Source organism: Dromiciops gliroides, chromosome 2 (assembly GCF_019393635.1).
Source record: "Dromiciops gliroides isolate mDroGli1 chromosome 2, mDroGli1.pri, whole genome shotgun sequence".
Classification (NCBI taxonomy): domain Eukaryota; kingdom Metazoa; phylum Chordata; class Mammalia; order Microbiotheria; family Microbiotheriidae; genus Dromiciops; species Dromiciops gliroides.
In genome coordinates this window covers 83,802,652-83,820,611 of record NC_057862.1, presented here as the reverse complement: position 1 = coordinate 83,820,611, position 17,960 = coordinate 83,802,652, and the positions used below count along the sequence as shown (strand labels likewise).

General features: G+C 37.9%; 1 pseudogene; it reads left to right on the top strand.

Annotated features, from left to right (window-relative positions):
- The first annotated feature begins 15,853 nt into the window (after positions 1 to 15,853).
- LOC122745146 lies at positions 15,854 to 15,973 on the top strand (annotated as a pseudogene).
- Positions 15,974 to 17,960: the final 1,987 nt, after the last annotated feature.

Genomic DNA, 17,960 nt, shown 5'->3' with positions numbered 1-17,960 from the left:
TAATCCAAACCCTTCATGTTATAGATGAGGACCCTGGGTTTTTAGTACCCTTATTTGTTACTACTTCTTCTTGCCTCAAATGAGCATGCACATACTCATCTGTTTACATGTTGTATTTACCCTGCCACCTCTTCAGCCCTATCCCTCCAACCTCTCGGGAGAATTTAAGCTCTTTGGGAGTTGAGGTTTTTTTTTTTTTTAATTAGGCCTTTGTACCCTTAATACCTAGCATTAGGCATTTAATACAAGGAACTATTTATTGGTTGGATTAGATTGGATATATGAAAACATAAAAACAAATCTATCAACATATAGAAACCTTCCTTTCAATGTTCAGATAAGCTAAACTTTGGGATATGGTTTGGTGTGTCATTCAAAGACAATTAAAGGGTCAACCGACTTCCAAACAGAAATGTTATAATGAAAATCAAGGTTATTCTGACATCATTTGTGGGTTGCATAATTATTGCTGACATTTACTATAGTGCTTCACTGTTTGGAAAGGCACAGAAATTCACTCTCATTTGATCCTTACAAACCTGTGAGGCGTGTACTTTAGATATTATTATTCAAATTTTCTCTAATAGGAAATAGGCTCAGAGACATCAAGAAACTTGTTTTGGTCACACAGTTAAGTACGTGTTAGAAGCAGGATTTTAACTATGCCTGTTTTGACTTTTCCCATTATTCTATGTTCTACAGTAATAAATTCATTAGAATTCAGGGAAAGCTAGAGAACTATGGGTTAAGGGACATGTTATGTTCCATTCACTATACTGGTATTGTGCTGTGCTATTAAATGGTACTTAGCCTAATCTTTGATGATAATATCATAGAAGGCAATACCACACACTCCCAGATAGCAAAGGATCATCAATTTATAGTTGGAAGGGACCTTGGAGATTAAGTCCAAATTCCTCATTTTACACATGAGAAAATATAGATATGGAGAGATGACTTGTCCAGGTTCACAGCTATTAAGTGTCTGAGGCAGTATTTGAACTCACATTTTCTTGACATTAAGTCCAACACTCTACTTACTATGCTACTTCACTCTTTCCCTTTCTGCAACTCATAGAAACTAAATATAGAGTGGGGTGGACTGATAATTAAACTAATTTTGGTGGCTCTTATGTAGAAGAATATCCTCTTGAGTCAAGGGAATGATGAATATGAAGATTGCTTATTTAGAAGACCCCATGGGATGGATATTAACTATCCTAGGACCTGATTTCCTAGGCAGAATTAATGTATATCTTAGAGTGTTTTCCAGAGAGACAGTTTCCATATTAACCACATCTGCCTTGGTCTGGCACTTCAGATGCTACTTGGGAAATTGAAGGGTAGGCAAAGAGCACAGTAAATGATTTTTGGATGCTATTTTTTTTCCTGGAAGGGCCCACACTGAGAGATTAAAATAGGGATGGGAGCCTTGGGTGAGATAGATTCCAGGGAGAGACCTGGCAGAAGGGATAATTAGAGGACAAAAGGGGGAGAAGAAATAAGACCCCATTCCCAGCACAGGTAAACCTACCCATTTTCCCTTTTGCTGTTTTTAATTCCTCATTGGCTCTCTGTGTAAGGCAGCAAGGGGTAGAAAGCTGGTCTAGAAGTCAAGGAACCTGGGTCCAGTTCCTTCCTGTTCCTGGCTGTGCCTGAGCATGACATGTATTTGATATATACCTACATATATGGATGCTGTCTCCCTCATTAGAATACAAGCTCTTGAAGAGCAGAAACTGCTTCCCTTTTGTCTTTGTATTCTGGGCATCTAACACAGGGCCTGGAACACAGTAAATGTTTAAGAAATACTTATTGCTTGCTTGCCCCCAGGCATCTCTCTAAGGATATAAATTGCAGTACAGTTGCAGATCTCCTCTGTCATAGTTTCATTAGAGAGAGTCCCCTGTACCCATGAAATTGTATGTCTTTATGAAAAAAAAGTTTCCTAATAATACTTAGTAGTAAAACCAGTCATTTCCTTGAGCCTCAGGATCCTCATCTATAAAATGAGGGGCCAGGATTAGATGATGTTTGAGGTATTTTCCAACATAAAAACGTTAAAAATCCACCTAAAATTCTGTGACTCTGTTCCCCACCCCATCCCAATACCTTAAAGAAGGTTTGTATGCAATTTCCCAGGACCAGGGCATTGGAGAAGTGGGGAAATTAAAAGCCAGTATCCTTTCCCTCAGAAGATGTCCAAAGCCCAACCCAGAGGAAAGATGGAGGTGGTGATAATAAATCAGAAGGGAGCACCAGTGAGCCAAGTCCTAGAGGTTTCAGATGGGGACAATAAAGGTGAAAGGTCATTGATTTTAGCATCACGTGTTATGAGAGAGGCATAAAGCGAATTTGCATTAAGGGGTGGGGGTGGAGCAGAGAGACTGCTGCTAAAACTGGGACTGGTAGAATGAACTAGTTTCCAACTTTCTGAAAAAGCTCTGTAACTGTTGGTGATTTAGGTTAAGGTGGCAGTAATGCAGGCTAAGGGGAGTGGGGAGGTGATGAGTGGGGGGAGTGGGGTGGCACTGTGATGTGCATTGGGAGAAATGCAGCCTGTAAATTTGTGTTCACTAATGAGGCAGGTGGGGTGAGGAAGTTGGGTTCATTAACTGGCTGCAGAAAAACTCTAGCAAGGTATTAAATATGCTGAGGTCTGCCAATTATTTTCCCCTTAGCTAGAATAAAGTTGTTGAGTTATCGACTGTCATAAGGACTTTCAAATGATGTAGCAGCTGTGTGTGTGTGTATGTATGTGTGTGTGTGTTTTGGAGGTGGTAGGTTGTAAAGTACATGTATGATAGCTATGATGAATACTGACTTGGCAGCTCATTTCTTCTCATGTTCCTTCATTCACCTTGGATTTAGGAGATGGGTTTCATGGCAGAGGCAATCATGGACATCATCCCCGGGTGCCTTTATCTCAGAGCAATACCTATACTTTGGGGGCCTTGCTTTTGCATTTCTTATTTCCAAGAAAATAAAATCGTTCAAATGTTCACTATTCCCCGGAGATTCATTTTTCTAAAAGTAGGTGGCAAGATGGGAAAAAATGTACTTTGAATAGAAAAATGGCATTTCAAGAGACAAATATTTAACTTCAGGGATAGCTAAGAGGGAGAAGAGAACTTGTCCTAAGAACAATAATGGCCCATTCACTCTTCTCTCTTTCTATTTTACTTGAATTGATTTCTCATAGCAAAGCCTCATTCTTGAGAACTGCTTCTATGCCAGGCAGAAAACTCTTTTTCCTTTTCCCCCTTCTCCTCCTACAGACCTCCACTCCCCAATACTTTAAGAGATAGAGACAACATGGTAGAGTGTAGAGTCTCTTAACCTTTTTTGTATCATAGATCCCCTGTGGCAAGCTGATGAAACCCAGGGACCCTTTCTCTGAATAATCTACTTAAATGCATAACACAAAATACATAGGATCACAAAGGCATCCAGTTATGTTGAAATGCAGTTATTAAAAATATACATGAAGAAACAAATAAACAGACCCCTGGTAAAGAATGCCTGAATGATAGAATTAAGCTTGGAGCTAGAAAGATCTAAGTTCAAATTCCTGCTTCTTATATTAGTGACTGTCTTCAAATCACTTACCCTTCAGGTGTCTTCAATAACCACCTAAGACTTATCTACTAGGTCAATGACAGCTTTGCAATTTGTCCCATGGAGAGAATTTCCCCACAGGGAATTCTCTATGCTGACAAAAGCAAATTATTATTTGCTTAAGAGTAAAGTCACTGATTTGCAGAGTTAAAGAGTGGGCTGGTAAAAATCTCTGCAGATGTCTTTACAAACTTCTCAAGCCTGACATAATTGAATAATTCCTGGAATTATTCCTGGAATGAGCTTCAGTTTTCCTCCTTTACACCATTGGAGGTATGACTAGGATGTATCTTTAGACACAGAAGGGGAGCAAATCCACCTCTGGGCTCTTCTGGTTTTGTAAATGGTGGCAAAACCAAATGGGGGCAGAAAGGGAATATAGCTTCAATGAGCTCCTGTCTCTACTGTAATCCTATCCCCTCCCTGGATTGATGTTCCTATGATCATATGATTATTGATGAAGTCACCATGAAGTCTTTTCTTGTCTTCTGCTACCAACTCCATTCAACTTGGCATCATCTGTGAATGCAAAGGATGTAATATAGTTAATCCAACACCTATTTTTATTAAGCTCTTATTATTTGTCAATGCATTATAGTAAGCACTGATGATACAAAGATAAAAAGGAAAATAGTCCGTGAACTCAGGAAACTTAGAGAACATACATTCTCTTTCATCATGGAAGAGGTTGTGGCCCAGTAGATAGAGCACTGGACATTAAGTCAGGAAGATGAGAGTTTAAATCCATCCTCAGAGACTTATTTATATGATTTTGGTCAAGTCATTTAACCTCTGTTTGCCTTAATTTCCTCAACTGTAAAATGAAGGATAATAATAGCATCTATTTTGCAGGGTTATTGTGAGGATCAAATGAAATAATATTTGTAAAAAGAGCTTAGTATAGTGCTTGGCAAATAGTAGGCACTTAATAAATGCTTAATCCCTTCCCATTCTTCTTTATCCCTATCCCTACTTCCCTTTCGTCCAATTTCCTGAATTGGACCCTGTAACTCCCTGTCACACCAAGCTATTGAAAACTATTTTGATTACAAGAGGACTGAACTTCGAAGTCACTCTCTCCTTCAGTATTCCTTACCTCCTAATGTCATTTCTCTTTTTCATCCTAGCCTTAAGTTCCAAATACAGGTGATCAGATCCACTCTTAATTTCCTTTTCTCTTATCCCTTTCTCCTGATCTATTATTAAAACTATGTCTTGATGCTAGCTTAATACCAGTCTTTCTTGTGGATTTGAATGATCAGGCTTCTTTATTGCAGCCATCTAGAATCAACTTTCCTAGCCTTCAATTAGAAGCTGGAGTTGGTATATTCCTCCAATGCTGATCATTTCTTTGTCCATTAGTCATACTCTGGGGGCATCCCTATGTCCCTGTTCAATATCTTGGTGAGGAAGCCTCATCTCATTCTGGGTTCCAGAGTTCTATTCTTTAAGGTTTTGGGCCTTGTACCTCCCTTATCCCTTGTTTAGAGATCACTACACTTTGACCCCATGGAAGTCATTCTCACTCTTTCCCCACTATAATTTGTTTCCACTTCTTTGCCCAAAGTAAATTCTACTATTCACATCTTTCTGGCTAGCATGGTTTTTGATGGTGGAATTGAAGTCATTTTCTTATTCCCTATAGATAGTGATAGCAAACTCAATAGGCAACAGGAAGCAACTGAATTGTACATAAGGACTCCTGTGTACATAAGACCCTATGGGCCACATTTTGACTTAGAAAATCACGTATTTGTATTACCTATGTTCAATTGTGTTTTTATTTTGTTAAATATTTTCTAATTACATTTTAATCTAGTTCTCTGCACCAGGGAGTGTTGCCCTCTTTCTGTATGTTTAACACCTCTTGTCCAAATAACCAGCCCTCTTTGCATCTGGATATCTACACTGTGCCTTTACTAATGTAAGGGGCTAAAATCCTAGCTAGTCTGTCTAAAATATCTAATGAGTGGTTGCCAATAAATTATAAGCTTTAGCAAGAGTTAGACATTTAAGCATTTATTAAGGAGAATAAGAGTTTGGTGAAGAGAGAGAGAAAGAGGCCTAGATTCAGCTATCTATCTCAGGAAGCCCCCATTTCTGCTCCACTCTTCATGAGAGTCCTGACGAAAGTGAGAGAGCCAGCCTTGCCCCTTCTTCCTCCCACAAGCCTCCTGTGAAACTGGGAACATCGCATCCACATGCACACACAACTCTAAGATAAATGGCTGGTAGCTTTGATAGACAGTACCCGCGAGCAAACGTCACTTTCTGATGCCAAGGAACTGACCACATGCCTTGCCCTCAGAGGTTTTCTCCTCATGGCGGTGCTTTCCTACAGTAACTTTCCAGCAGGTGGCGTCACTCCAATTGTTACACTAAACTTCTATTTTTTCCTAACCCTGTAACTTATCATGGCCTTTTCCTCTTTTCTCATTGGTTAATCTGACAAGACAAACCCTAGGACTAATGGACTCCAGATACCTTTCCCTCTAGTCATCTATAGAAACCAACACATAGCTGCTAAGCCTCCTAGCACAAGGGGGTGGACCAAGAAGAAATCCTTAAAAAAACTAAAAGTAACCATGAGTGAACATAAATAAAACTTACAACACTTCCACCTGCCCCTAGTAACTGAGCAGAGTGAGTTCACCATAAGCACTCTCCTGATTCTCATTCACAAACTGTCCACATGGCTTGAGAAGATGTGAAATCTGGGGGCAGGTAGGTGGCACAGTGGAGAAAGCACTGGTCCTGGATTCAGGAGGACCTGAGTTCAAATTTGGACTTAGACACTTGACACTTACTAGCTGTGCAACCCTGGGCAAGTCACTTAACCCTCATTACCCCATGGTGGGGGGGGGGAGATGTGAACTCCCGAAGAAGATAAGGAGTCACAAAGTAGGGACTTTGCCCACCGACGTTCACAATCAACCTGACTTGAAACCAAGATGGGAGCCTCACTGAAAGCATATTATTATTTTCTTCCTCTCCATTTTACAGATAAGGTAACTGAGGCCCAAAGAGCTGATGTGACTTGTACAGTTCATGAAACAAAATAGTGGTAGAATTGGGACTAGACACCAAACTTCAAAGTCATAACTTTCTTAATGATACCACAAAACTGGTCGAGCTCAAAAAACCCAAAGAAGGTATCAAAAACAGATTTGGAATTCCATCGCTGAAATCTGCTTCTGCTGAGACATCACTAAATCCCCTATGAAAAGAAATTCAAATTTGCAGGAGTCATGATATTTTTCAGTACCATTGTTAAACAAATAGATTTATTGGCTTGTTCACTGCTTTCCATACTGCTAATGTAAGAATAAACTCATTTTAAAAATTAAGCGTCTGGTTGGCAACAGCTGGCTCTACCAGGCAGAAGAATAATTACATACTTGATATTCAAATATGGCCATTTATTCAGGGTTGGAAATATTTGTTGCCATTTGAATTTTGTTCTTGAGGGACTCAAGCAGATTCTCCGAGGGGTTCATTCTCCTGCAGTTCTTGGGGACTTCGCTATAGCTTATTCATGTCATTCTAGCTTCATCAAGACTACTTTCTGCATTACTACATGTAGAGACCCGTCCATTTGAGGACAGGTTTGCCTATATGTCACTATCCAGTCCAATACTAGTTACATTTGAGAGCTTGCTAAAATTGGAATTTCTAGCTCAAAATTGAGGCAAATTGATGCTTTAAAATATTGTGGGTTTTTTTCCCTTCCACATGGGATAAATTCCTTTTCTTTCTTTTTTGTGTTTTGTTTTTTGTTTTGCAGGGTAATGAAGGTTAAGTGACTTGCCCAGGGTCACACAGCTATCAAATGTCTGAGTTCGGATTTGAACTCAGGTCCTCTTGAATCCAGAGCTGGTGCTTTATCCACTGAGCCTGCCCAATAAATTCCTTTTCAAAGATATTAGAACAAAGATTTCAAGTTGAAATACTTTATAAGTGCCTATCCCATTTAGATACATTTTGATATTTGCCCTATTGATGACCTTTCAAAGTATATTAATACCTACGTTGTCTTTCATCTTTGTATTTCTACTCTCAAGAATTTAGTATAGGCTATCATTTTCACTCATCAGAATCATTAAAATGACCTATTAATGGGCAGCTAGATGGTGCAGTGGATAGAGCACCGGCCCTGGATTCAGGAGGACCTGAGTTCAAATCCAAACTCAGACACTTAACACTTACTAGCTGTGTGACCCTGGGCAATTCACTTAACCCCAATTGCCTCACGCACAACAAAAAAAGAAAAAAAAGAAAGAAAAAAAAATGACCTATTAACATTCCCACCTCCATCTCCTCCTTGATCGAATTTATCTAAGAATTGCCCAAACTAGCCCATGCATTTCAGTCCCCTGGTACTATCAACTGACCTATATGTGTTAATTAGGGACCCCTGTAACCCACCGTTACAGGGGCCTTTCCATCTACCCTGCAGCCAAACTTTCTTCTATGTGTCATCTCCCCCAATTATAGTGTGAGCTCTTTGGGAGCCTGGATTGTCTTCATTTTTCTCTTTTTATCCCAGCACTTAGCATAGTGGTTGGCACCCAGTGAGCTTAATATATTTATTTTTTATTCCTTCATTGCATGCTCTAGCCAGTCTCAACTATTTGTCTTCCCTAGGATAGTTCTTTTATTGCTGATCCCTCTTTCTACCTTTAGGTTTCCTCCTTAACTACTAATATCTTACTTGCAGTCTTTTAAAGTCTAGCTCATTCATCACTTCCTTTATAAAGCCTTCCTTAGAAACAGTCAATAATTAGTTTTTCCTATATAAGCACCTCACATAACACTCCCTTAGCACTTCTCTTACAGATTTATGTATCTTTTCTTATTATAGAATTTAGTGTGTGTGCCATGTGCCTTATCAGTTTGTAAATTACCATGTTTTATCTAAACTTAATATCTCCTTTGACTTCTAGTGTGGTGTTATGCCCATGGTAGATACTTAATGAAGGTCTTTCAACTCTTTACTTATACACACCAAAGGAACCATAGGTAATGGACATATCAAATGTAAATTCACCAAATGGTATAGTGTCTAGAGTCATAAAAGGTAAATTTAATTGCAAAAAGACATAGATATTAGTATATTAATTCTAGGACTTTAATGTTCTTCTCTTAGAATTGGACAAATCTAGCAAAAAGAGAAACAAAAAAATAAAAGTATAGAACAAAGTGAAGTTGGAGAATTTAGAGCTAAAATACTTAAGATACCTTCTAAATGGAATCATTAAAGAATGAACATATTTTTCAGCACCATGTGATTATTTATAAAAATAGGTGTGTTTGTGGGCAGAGAGGAATTATAAGTAAATGAAAAAAATCAGAAAGACTGAATGTATCCTGTAAAGAACATAACTCAAGAAAAATAGCAAATAATATGGAGAACAAAAGCAGGAGGAAGAAGTCTAAATGAATTCTTATTATAAAAGTATTCTTGCACCCAGGTGATGTTGATGTAATCAAAAGATAGTAAAGTTTTAATTTCTTAATGAGGTGTTAACATCTTCACATTTTAGGAAGTGGGAAAACTTTGATTGATTTCAATATGGAGCATTACATTTAGCAAAAGATAGGTAAGTCTCTGGGTGGTCCTTAAAAGTAAACTCAATCTGAAAGTGTGGAGTTCAGGTCGTCATACAGAGAATTCTTCTCTCTCATTTTATCCCACTAAGAGCAATTGCCTCTCAAGCATAACCAGTTTCCTTCTCCTCTAATGACTAGACTTCATTTAATTCCATCAAAATTGTTCACACTTTGCAATGCATGACCAGGTGTTAACAGCTTATTTACACATTATCACCTTATTTCTTCTGCTATCTATTCTTTGATTTCCATGATTACATAAACCACAGTGGTTGGTAGGGAGTCAAATTCCTCTGACCTCTTTACATTTAAAAATAACATCTTGAGTAATGACTGGGTAGAACAACAGATCATATAAACAATTAATAACTCTTTGAAAGTCAATGTTAATGAGAAGACAACACCCAAGACTTCCAAGGACACTGCTAAAGCAGTCTTCAGAGGAAAAAACTATATCCCTGAAGATGCACATGAACAAAGTTGAAAAAGTAAAGATTAATGAACCAAACATACAATTAAAATTCATCAAATAAACTCACAAGAAAAAAAGGAATCTTGAAAATTAGAGGAGAAATAGATAAATTGGAAACCAATAAAAGATATAGAATAAACAAAACTGAAAGTTTATTCTTTGAAAAGACTGACATAACAGATAAACCTTTAACCAGTCTGATTACAAAGTACTGGGAGAGAAAATAAAATTAACAAAATAAAAATGAACAAGGTAGAATCACCACACAGAAGAAATAAAAATAATTAACAGAACTTAACATATGCCACTACCCTCCAGAAAAACCAAGGATGTTAAAATAAATGGGTTCTCTACAAAAATATAAAATACCCAAATTAACAGAGCATGAAATTAAACAATCCAATTTCAGAAAATAAAATTGAACTAGCTGTAAGGAGACTACTAATGATAAACATGTTGTAGTATATTGTGAATGATAACTTGCATCCAAGAAATGACATAAAAGTATAAAACGAGACAGAGGGGGGCAGCTGTTGGCACAGTGTTAGCCCTGGATTCAGGAAGATCTGAGTTCAAATCTGGCCTTAGACACTTGACGCTAGCTGTGTGACCCTGGGCAAGTCACTTAACCCTCATTGCCCTGAATAAAAAAAAAAGAGAGATGGGGCCAGTTATAAAGTCAGTTAGCCAAAAAACATTTATTAAGGACCTACCATTTGTCAGTCAGTGTGAAAAATCAAAAGACAGTCCCAATATCTAGAGAGAAAGATAACTAATAGCGAGCCTATGGAACTTGTGTAATGTTAAAATATCCCGAACAAGGTCCCCTGCATGTTGGGCAGGTCCTCATCCTTGCCCTTCACAATGGAGGACTGATAGAAAAATATGGAAAAGAGTCAGATAAAACAATGAGGTGAGCTAAGATATTCACTCTGGGAGGAAGTATCCACACTTATGAGATTGATCATAGATCCATCAATGTAGTGAAATATCACACAAAATAAGCTATAATAATAAGCAAAATGGGCATGTTGTTGAGTTGCTTTCAGTCATGTCCAACTCTTCGTGACCCCATTTGGTATTTTCTTGGCAGAGATACTGGAGTAGTTTGCCCTTTCTTTCTCTAGATCATTTTACAGATGAGGAAATGAAGCAAACATGATTAAGTGACTTGCCCAGGGTCACGCAGCTAGTCAAATGTCTGAGGCTGGATTTGAACTCACCTCTTCCTGACTATAAAGCCAGCACCCTATCCACTATACCACCACCAGGCACTGTGCTAAGTGCTTTAAAAATATTATTTCATTTTATCCTTACATTGACCCAGGAAGATAGGTTATTAATCCTTAGGCAGCTAGGGTACACAGTGGGTAAAGCTCTGAACCTGGAGTCAGGAAGACGAGTTCAAATTCAGCCTCAGTGAAGGAAATTGGACTGTATACCAGAGATTCTGACTCTAAGTGTAGCATACTTTCCATGAAATTGTCTCTCTAGGGCCTTCATTCTGAATGTATCATTACAATCAAGTTACTAGAGAGAAATGAGATACCCTCTCTCTTTGGAAACTTAGAGAAATCCTTTGAGCATTCTAGGCCTCAGGTTTTTAATCTGTAAAGTAAGGTTTGAGCCAGATTATCTCTGAGGACCATTTCATATCTGAATGCAATGATTCTATATCCTAACATTCTATGTTTTGAGGGTAGAAGTGAGGAATAGTGGAAACATAATTTGATTTGAATTTGGTATATTGGGGGAAAATACCACATCAAATACCAATTCTGCCACTTATTGCCTTGTGATCTTGGGCAAGTCATCTAACATTTAAATGTATTCTAATACTCTCACAAACATTTAAAACCTGTGTTTTGTGTTGGTTGTAGCTAGACTCTGAATAAAGGCTGTGGTGTGACTAATAATTATAATCTAGTTTAAGGCACTGAAATGAAAAGGAGTAATTACTACACATGACTTTTAATACTAAATGATTTATGGTTGACCTATAGTAGATTATTAATTTGAAAGAGGGAGGAGTTTTGATGCAAATTAATTAAATTTTGAGTCCTTTCTGATTAGGCTGATGGAAGAATGGAAAATTCCAGGTTCTTATACTATTCTGCCAAACATTGCTTTGGGATACAAGACCTGCATACTGATGAGGCCAGCAGTAGGCATGTGCAGATACACTGACCTCATATTGGGACCCAGAGCCTTTCTCATTCTTCCAAAAACACATCTGCTCCAGGGAAGTTTATTTACATATGCTATGCTATTTGACTGGGGAGTATTTTATCCATCTCATTTAGACTCTTTATGTGACTTAAAGGGAAATAGCCCCATGGACATTTAGGCCTGGAAGGATACTCTGTTATTATCTCTTCCAAATTTTCATTTTACAAATATAGAAATGGGAGTCTAAAGGGAGGATTACTCAAATGCATCACATAACACAGAAAGTTGGTGGCAGATTTAAGATTTGAATCCAGGTCTTCTGATCTCCCAGTCAGTCCTTTTTTTACTATGCCAGGCTCCCTCTTGAGGGAAGCAAGAATATTAATTAAACAGGGAAGTGTCTCTCCTGTTTTCTGTGCTTAGCTGCTGTCTTTTAATTATTTTCTCATTCTCTGTCTTCTAAGTGTTACCTGTTATTCACCTTATTTACTTTTGGAATAATTAAGACAACCTAGTCTTTTGTAAGTGCCATCTGTTTCCTTTAAAACATATTGTGACTTTCACATCACTTTCTTGAGGTTTAGAGTTTGTCTCGATTAGGACTATTTCTACCTTATTTCTCTCAAAAAGCACTAATCCAGGGAATCTTTTTAATCAGCTCAGCATCCCTCCAGGGAGTGACAAAATAAAATTAGCATTGTGTTCCATTTACCTGCCATGTATTGGTACCAGCCAGGGGGAAGGTGGGCAAAGATCTAGCAGCAGCCTGAAATAAAATACAGCTAGGACTGAATTCAAAGGAAGAATCAGCCCTTGTTGCAACTCTTCTCTGTAGTGACTGACCTGAGGATTTTGTCTTGATAGTGTGCCAAACCATGAAAATCAGTATTTTTACTGTAGTCAGTGGCTCAGAGCTTTCAGAATCAGTTAAGCTGAAGAAATCTAATAGAAAAATCTGCATAACTAACTGTTTGACTGATTTCACACAGTGTAAGACGGAATTTCAGCTGCAGGAAAGCAGTTCATAGTTTTGAACTGTAGATAACTTTTTGGTTGGTCCAAGCCTCTGAGGAGAATCCTGTTGGTTCAGAAGAATGTCCTTGTGAGGTCTTCTGCTGGCTTCTCTGGAAGATATACTTCTCCAGGTGGCAAAGGGCTTTGTGAGATGTTGCTCTTTGTTGCTTGTTGTAATCAGAGGAGACATGGGGTTAGAAATTACAAGAAACCCCAAAATGATCCCCAAAAAAGGAGTTTTATGTAGTCACAAAATGTTAAACCTGGAAGAGACCTTACCTATCAAATAGTTGATTCTATTAATTTTCAAATAGGGAAACTGAGGGCCAGACAGTTTATATATCTTGAATAAACCCCAGAAACCATCTAGTCCAAACCCCTCATTTTTCAGATGAGTAAATTGAGACTCAACAATATTGAATGACTTGCCTAAGGTCACTCCTATAGGATGCTTCAGAGATAAGATTTGAATCTAGATTCTCTGATTCCAGGAACACTGTTCTTTCTACTGTACCATATTATTTCTTTTGCTTTATTGAAGACTAGCCATCCAGGTTGACCTTATGTACAATGTGGTCAATATGGAGAGAGAAAGCATAAAGAGAAGTAGATTGGGGGTTGGAAGAACTTGGTTCAAATCCTGACTGCCACTTATTAGCTGGGTGAACTTATATAAATTATTTAACTTCCTGGGACTTAAGTTTCCTCAGTTAAAAAATGGAATAAAAAAGCATGTATTAAATATTTACTGTGTGCCAAACATTTTGCTAAAACTTTGGGGATAGATATAGATATAGAGATAGATATAAATAAGATGATCCCTCGCTTCAAGGAATTAATTCTATAATTGGGAGAGACATAGGAGGCTTCAGCTGTAGAATGAATAGAAAGAGCTGATAATCCTTGGGACTCAGCTGTGGTTAGATAGAAAGGCCCAAGGGGCCTTATGCATGGTGGTGTAGAGGTTCTGAAGGATGCTGGCAAGGGCCATCTTAACGGAAGGATTGTAGCTGGTAGCTACCTGATTATCAAAGTGGTTTCCATGTGTACGGGAGAGGGCAGGCCCATGACCATTTGGAAGGGGGTAATGAGTCAGATCACAGTGGATTCTCCAGACTTCCTCTTGTGGAAATGTGGATAAGAGGGTCAGCTGAATGCTGGCAGAGAGAAAAATGAAGGGAGGTTGGCAAGCAGATTGGTAGTTAAGGGAAATAATAATACCTGCGTGCTCTATCTTACAAGGCTATTTGGGAAAGGGAGTCAAGTAAGATAAAAAGAGGTGTTCTAATAAAGGGATATATAAATACAAATTTTGTTATCAAACTAAGAATTAGAAAAACCCACAGGATCTGGTGTTGACTACCACGTCAGCAATAAATAAGCTGATGAGAACAATCACAGAGAACAATGAATATAAGCCTTGAGTTTATTTAATGCTAATATTTATTGCTCCTTCTTCCTAAGAACTTTCCCATAAATCATAAATCAAAAGAAATTAGGGCATTTTCCCCTCACAATACCTAAGGGCATTACTAATACCATTGTATAAATGAAGGAAAATTGAGTAATTTTTTCCCAAGGTTACCTGTTCCATCAGTGGCAAAGCTGGAACTAGCTTCTAAATTTTCCTTAATCCCAGGCAGGTCCCCTTTTACTTTAGTCTATCATTGGCATTTTACCATCACCTTACAACTAGTCAGTAAGTTAGTCAACAAGCATTTATTTTTGAAAATAATATTTTATTGAGCCCTTATTTTATATCACCTAAATTTTCCTCTGTATCCCTCTTCTTCCCAGAGAGCTATTCCGTATTACAAACATTTTGAAAAAGAAGAGCAAGAGAAAAATAGGCAAAACCTAATCAAAACACTGAAAAAAATCTTAAAATATGTGCATTGTTCCATATCCATAGAAAACCCCCCAACATCTGCAAAGTAAGGGGAGGTGTCTTTTCACATATTTTCTTTGTGGTTAGCTTGTACTTTATAATTCTTCTACATTCATTTTTGATTATTTTATGGTTGTTTTTCTTTTCATTCACATTTCTGTACATTGTCTTTTTTGACTTTGCTTACTTGATTTAGCATCAGTTCACATGTCGTCTTATGCTTCTTTGTATTCATCACATTTATTAATTCTGGCATTTATTATTTCTATAACATTCATGTACCACAGTTTGTTTAGCCATCCCCCAGTCAATGAAATCACAATCCTACCAACAATGCCTTAATATTCCTGCCTTTCTGCAACCTCTCCAACATTGACTAGTTTCATTCTCTTTGTCATCTTTGCTATTTTACTGGGTGTGGTATGAAACTTAAAGATCAACAAGTATTAAGCACTTGCTATATGCCTGGCACCATATCAAAGCTTGGAGATGCAAAGAAAGATAAAAAAACATAGTACCTGCTCTCAAGGAGCCCTCATTTTAAGGGGGGAGGGGAGACAAACATGCAACTAACTACATGCAAGATATTTACTGTATAAATGGAAGGTAATGAATGAGAGAAGGCACTAGCAGTGGGCAGTGACTATGAATGGCCTCCTGCAGAAGTCTGGATTTGAGTTGTCTTGAGGAAAGCCAGGGAAACTAAGAAAGACATGAGGAGAGAAAGCATTCCAGGCATGGGAAACATCCAGGGCAAAAGTTTGGAGTACAGAGGTGGAGTATTCTGAGGAACAGCCAAGAGGCCCAGTGTAACTCTTTCCTCCAGAGCCATCTGGGTTCAGTGGCAAGATAGCTATCAGGATGGCAGAACATGGCCCCAGATGTTCTCAAAGCAATTGGGGTTAAGTTACTTGCCCAGGGTCACACAACTAGTAAGTGTGTGAGGTGAGATTGAACTCAGATCCTCCTGACTCCATGGCCAGTGTTTTATCCACTATGCCACATAGCTTCCCCTAACAAAACAAACCTTTGAATTCTGGTCCTCCTAATGTCAGGGCCAGTGTTCTATCCACTGTGCCACTTTGTTATATGAAAAGAGAGAAGGTTAGTACTCCCTTTGATAAGGATGGAAGACATACTAGTGGCCTTTCTAACACTTATACAGTTAAGGCATTGCCACCTACTCTGTGACATCTAACCATGGGGAACAAATAGCTTTTGCAGTATTGAGAAAGTAGGAGATCAGGGAATAGCAAATAGGCCAATTTGGCTAGAAAGGAACCCAGAGTAAGGAAAGGAGAACAGGGAGCAGCAAACTTTTTCCCACTTAGTAGTTTTAAATTTTTTTTCCAATTACATGTAAAGACAGTTTTCAACATTCATTTTTGTAAGGTTTTGAGCTCCAAATTTTTCTCCCTTTCTCCCTTCCCTCCCTCCTCCCCGAGACAAGAAGCAATTTGATATAGGTTAAACATCCCAATCATGTTAAACATATTTCCACATTAGTTATGTTGTGAAAGTAGAATCAGAATAAGAGTGAGGAAACTAAGAGAAAGTAAAAACAAAACCAAAAAAAAGTGAAAATGGTCTTTTTCTATCTGCATTCAGACTCCATAGTTTTTTTTTCTCTGAATATGGATAGCATTTTCCATCATGAGTCCTTTGGAACTGCCTTGGATCATTGTATTGCTGATCAAAGCTAAGTCTATCATAGCTGATCATTGCATAATATTTTTGTTACCATGTACTATGTTCTGCTGGTTCTGTGAGAAGCAAATCTTCAAAGAGAGATTGGAGTCAGATCATGAAGACTTCTAAGTGTCAAGTTGAGAAATTCTTATTTTATACTAGATGCAATAGGGATCCATTGAAGTTTCTTGGTCAAGGAAATGACATATTTAGACATACTTTTGAAAGACTTTCTTGGCAGGTTTATGGAATGTGATTTGGAGACTGAAGAGATGGGAAGCTGGTAGTCCAATTAATGAACTATTGCCCCAGTGTGGGGGCCATATGAATGGAGAGAGATGGGAAAATATATTGTGGACTTAGAAATGTCTAGAATTAGATATTGATTGACTTTGGGGTTTGAGGGAAAGGGTAGAATCAAAGATGATTGTGAGAGTTGGAACCTGGGTGACTATAAGGATGGTGGTATCCACAGCAGATATGTGGAAGTTTGGAGTAGGAAGCTTATACTGACTTCAAGTTTGGGAGATTGGTGCATATGGAAAACCCAGATTAGATGATAAATTAAGGGTATTTAATCATTTATAATTTGCTGTGTGACCTTGGGCAAGTTACCTCAACTCTCTGGGTCCTCATTTCTTCCTCCGCAAAACAAGTTGGATTATCTATTCTCTCTTTCCCTTCTTGCCTTAATGTTCTATAATTTTAGGATTTCAGGTCCCACTTCATAAGGGTTCATGAACACTAGAGAAATGAGGTTGAGTGGATATCAATTCTGCAATTACTGAAGAATGCCACCCCACAGACTTGACTATTTGACTAGATCTTCCAGTCACCAAGGGAAAAAAAACCCTCTACTTTGTTCTTAGAAGTCACAATAGAAAGGGAGCAGCAATTATTCTGAACAAAAATAGTCCTTCCAAAACCCAAAAATGATTGTGGTCTGATGTCTTGACATTGTGTAATTTTTCATAATTCAATATTTCCATAATTGCATACAAATTAAATGTGGTGACTGGAATGTGTTGTCCTTCCAATTGGGATATAGGCTGACTCTTTGGGACTCTTTTTTGGACTGATACTTTGAGACAATCAGGGATCACTTAGTCTTCCCTTTAACCTTGCTTCTTTCATCTTTCTAACATCAGGTTTTCATGACTCTTCTTTCTTTAGTTACCTGATATGATCCAGGCTGTGCTACACAAAATAAAATATCATTTGTGAATTCATCATGCTTCACAGTAACAATATCAATAAAGCTACCTACTTTAATAGTCCATAGAAGAAGAATAAAGTACATATTACATAAACTGTTTCAATTGAGCATAAGTACTTCTGAGTTTTTGCATTAAGAAAGCAGTCCAAGAGCTTTTGGATCCCAGAAGGAACTCACAAAATTATATTGTTTCTTTCAAACAATATGCATCAAATTTCTTTGCAAAATGGCTCATCATCCCTGCCATTGGAACTATTAATATATTTCATCTAGATTTGAAGATT